General features: G+C 48.1%; 1 protein-coding gene across 1 annotated transcript in view; it reads right to left on the bottom strand.

The window, feature by feature from the left end:
- Positions 1–4,460, bottom strand: part of LOC107115796 (SKI family transcriptional corepressor 2-like) — a 53,053-nt gene that overhangs the window by 33,247 nt on the left and 15,346 nt on the right. The gene's annotated exons all lie outside the window — the stretch shown is intronic.

Here is a 4,460-nt window from a genome sequence, read left to right as displayed (position 1 = left end):
CCCCATAGCTAGCAATCCAAAACAGTCCAGTGGAGCCTGAGCGGCGGGTGTTGCCTTCTGACGCACTTCCGGTGATGTCAGGGGGTGTGGCATATGCAAATAAGTTATGCTAATGAGCTCCTGCACCTCTTTTTCTACGAAATGACCCCTGGAAGTGGTAGAGGCCATTGAAGAGGATGGAACAGCCTTATACTGAATCAGACCCTTGGCCCATGAAGGTCGGTCTTCTTGTCTACTCAGACTGGCAGCCACTCTCCAGGTTCTCAGGCTGAGGTCTTTCACATCACCTCCTATCTGGTCCTTCTACCTGGAGATACCAGGGATTGAACCTGGGACCTTCTGCCTGTCAAGCAGATGCTGTGTCACCAAGCTATACCCCTTCCCCGTGCATCAGATCTTAATAATATTGTTTGGAAGTTTTGTCGCTAAAAGATTTTATATGAAACACGACGTGATTGTGAACCAATAGGAGAGAGAATGAAGCTAAATTCTGTTGAGAGTGAGCTGCAGTTTTTAACAACATATCATTATCCACCATACTTTGCTGTCCCAGTATATCAGAAATGAAACCCATTTCATAAGAACATCAACAAGGCCCTGCTGGATCAGACCAGTGGTCCATCTAGTCCAGCATCCTGTCTCACACAGTGGCCAACCAGTTCCTCTGGAGGGCCAACAACAGGGCGTAGAGGCCGAGGCTTTCATAAGAACGTAAGAAGACCCCTTCTGGATCAGAGCAGTAGTCCATCTAGCCCAGCAGCCTGTCTCACACAGAGGCCAACCAGTTTTTCCAGATGGCCAACAGCAGGTCATAGAGGCTGAGGCCTTCATGAGAACATAAGACGAGCCCTGCTGGGTCAGACCAGTGGTCCATCTAGTCCGGCATTCTGTCCCACACAGATGCCAGCCAGTTACATAAGAATGCCAGCCTCCTTCCCCTAACATTGCCTCCAGCCTCTGGGATTCAGAGGCTTGGTGCCTCTGAACATGGAGGTTCCCTTTCCGTCACCATGGCTAGTGGCCATTGATAGACTTATCCTCTATAAATCTGTCTAATTCCCTTTTAATTAAAACTTTTTATTCCTGTGGCCATCACTCCATTCTCTGGCAGCAAATTCCACATGCTAATCACTTTCTGTGTAAAGTAGTATTTCCTTCTGTCCATCCTGAACCTACTGCCCATCAGCTTTATTGGATGCCCTTGAGTTCTGGTATTTTGTTTCATTGGATTTCATTGGATTGTTTCATTCAGCCACTGACATCTTGTAAATGCAAATAAATTATCTATCTATCTATCTATCTATCTATCTATCTATCTATCTATCTATCTATCTACCTACCTACCTACCTACCTATCTACCTATCTATCTATCCCCCATCTTACTAAAACCATAGTCCAGTTCTTCTTTCCTGTTCATTTTTAAATATATTGAGGATGACAGTTTCTTGTACGTGGGTTTTTGATTGATAGGTCCCGACACTAGTTGAACTATTTAAAAAAACAACCCAATTTCAAGTATTTTTACTGATTGTCTGTTGCTGATCAGGCATCCTAAAGTCCTGGGATGAATATCTAGCAGTATAATCCAGTATCACTAGAAGGATTATCTGTATATGTGCATAATTATTTAGCACAGATATACAGGAAGGAATGCATATAAATTCCTGTATATGCATCTCTGATGTGGAGAATTGTGTCGGGAGAGGCCGTGCCTCAATGGCAGAGAATCTGCTTTGCATGCAGAAGGTCCCAAGTTCAATCCCCGGCATCTCCAGCTAAACAAAAGGATCCAGCAGTAGATGACGTGAAAGACTTCTGCCTGAGACCTTGGAGAGTTGCTGCCAGTCTGAGTAGACAACACCAAGGATCTGATTCAGTAGAAGGCAGCTTTGTGTGTTCACATTTTATTCGAAGTTGGAGTTGTGGTTCCAGAGGTCATTTGGGGGGGATCGTGGGGGATCGCAGTTCCCCCTGGTGAGGTACGGGGGCGGGGCACATGACGAAGCCCCGCCCCCTGCTTCCGGCCGCCCCGCTTCCGGCCCTCATTCAGCCAGGAGGAGGCAGGAGAAGAGGGAGGGTAAGTTGCTTCCTCCTGGGCCGGGCAGGGGAGCTGCAAGGCCGGCGGCGGCCGGGACCGTTGGGGGTGGGGTGTGTGGCCTTATGACACACTTACGGTGATGTCAGGGGGTGTGCCATATGCTAATGAGTTATGATAATGAGTTCCCCTAGCTCTTTTTCTATGAAACGACCCCTGTGTGGTTCTACCATGCCCACTTGAAATGGAAACACAAAAACCAGTTTATGATGTGGCGGAGGGTGCCTTTAAGTCGCGGTTGACTTAAGGCAACCATGTAAGGTTCCAACTCAAGACAGAGATAAACAGAGGTAGTTTGGCGTTGCCTTGCCTGTGTGTAGAAAACCTGGGCTTCCTCGGTGGTCTCCCGTCCAAGTCTAACCAGGGTCAACCCTGCTTAACTTCCAAGATCTGATAAGACCGGGCCAGCCTGGGCCATCGAGGTTAGGGAGCTTAATGATATAGGGGTGCTTTTACAAATAAGTCAACAAAATTACTGGGCTTGGACAAACCCTTCTGTTAAGTAACAGGGAGGGGCTGTGGCTCAGGGGCAGAGCATCTGCTTGGCATGCAGAAGGTCCCAGGTTCAATCCCCGGCATCTCCCGTTAAAAGGACCAGGCGGTAATTGATGGGAAAGACCTCAGCCTGAGATGCTGGAGAGCTGCTTCCAGCCTGAGTAAACAATCCTGACCTTGATGAACCAAGAGTCTGATTCAGTAGTAGGCAGTTGGGGTTTAGTGAGATATTGGAAAAAATGGTATTTAGCAGAGATAATATAGCCCAGCAGAGCCTGAGTAAAATAATTCAGACTGAGAGTCCATGTGTGATTAAAATAGAAAGTTTTTACTAAATTCTAGCATGGGGAAGGGTAACTGGGATGAAAATAACAACAGAGCTAAATGGGCTACATCCTTACACTACAAAGACAAAACCAGAAGAGAGTTATGGCTTCTCTCTCTTCTTCTTGAGAACACAAAACAAAGAGGGGAAGAGAAGCCATAAAATGGTAATACACCTTGACACTTTAGTCCCAATCAAATCCCTAGATCAGGGAGAAAATTCCCAGGCATTCCTACATCTAAAGAACATTGGTTACATGAGAAACATGTGACTTCCTGTGAGTAACATAAACAAACATTTAACCCCAGATGTACTGTTTTCAACTTGTAATTCATGTGTTCATGTGCCCCTCTGGGTTGTAGATGGAACAAGTGCACTGCTGGACTGAAGGTCACATCAATACCTGAAGCCTGCCTTTTTTTTGGAGACAGATCCTTGGTCTACCAGGGACAGTATTCTGACTGGTAGCAGCTCTCCAGGGTCTCGGGAAGAGGTATTTCACAGCACCTGTTATCTTTAAACTGGAAATGTCAAGGATTGGACTGGGAACAGTCTGTAGGCCCATTGCTGAGCCCGAGCAATTCTTAAAGTCCTCTTTCCAAGATGACTGGTCTTGAGGAAGCCCACCAGCAGAGGAAGAAGAAGAGGAGGAGGAGGAGGAGGAGACTGGATTTATACCCCACCCTTCAGTACCCAAAGGAGTCTCAGAGCAGCTTAGAATCTCCTTTCCCTCCCCCTCCCCACAACAGACACCCTGTGAGGCAGGTGGGGCTGAGAGAGCTCTTTTGAGGACTGCCCTTGAGAGAACAGCTCTGAGAGAACTTGCGAATGACCCAAGCAGGGCCAGCTCGCTCACTAGGCGAACTAGACTTTTGCCTAGAGCGCGGGGCCATCATGGGGGTGCTGGGCCCATGCCCCGCGCACCCTCCCTCCCTCTGTCGCCCGCCGCCATGCTCGTGTGCCTCCTCTGCTGTCCCGGAGCCTACTGGCCGGCCTCCTTCCTTCCCACCACAGCTGCCGCGGCCTGCCCACCCCGTTAAGCACTGAGGCGCCCCAACCCTCCGGCTCCCTGCTGCCTGGCTGACTCACCCCCCCTCCCATACCTCCCTCCAGTACCAATTTCCTCACTTTTAATAATCTGTTCCCTTTATTTAAAAGGCTATTGTTTTCTCCTGCTCCCCCCCATGGTCCAAAGTATAGTCGATGCTTTCTAAGAAAGTAGACTGACTTTTGCAGTGGAGTAAAGGCACCGGTTCAGTCTTTGGGGGTTAATGTATCAAAAAAACGACCCTGGCTACCATTCTGTGAGGCTTCTTTAGGATCCCATTTCCACTGGCGCTCTAGCAGTGCTGGTCGGTCTCTCTCTCTCTCTCTCTCTCTCTCTCTTTCTCCCTGCTTGCTCTCTCTGTCTCATTTGACAGGCAAATTTGCAGACATAGCCCCAGGATAACAACCTCGTTTGACAGTCAATTAACCGTGAATAGTCAAAGCCAAGACAGTTTGCATTACATAAATGGAAAATTAGATTCCCTTTTCTCCCCCCC

The sequence above is a fragment of the Gekko japonicus genome, unplaced genomic scaffold, assembly GCF_001447785.1.
Source record: "Gekko japonicus isolate JY-2015 unplaced genomic scaffold, Gekko_japonicus_V1.1 scaffold4579, whole genome shotgun sequence".
In the NCBI taxonomy this organism is placed as follows: Eukaryota; Metazoa; Chordata; class Lepidosauria; order Squamata; family Gekkonidae; genus Gekko; species Gekko japonicus.
The sequence above is the reverse complement of the archived record's forward strand: the minus strand, read 5'-3'. Positions and strand labels throughout refer to the sequence as shown.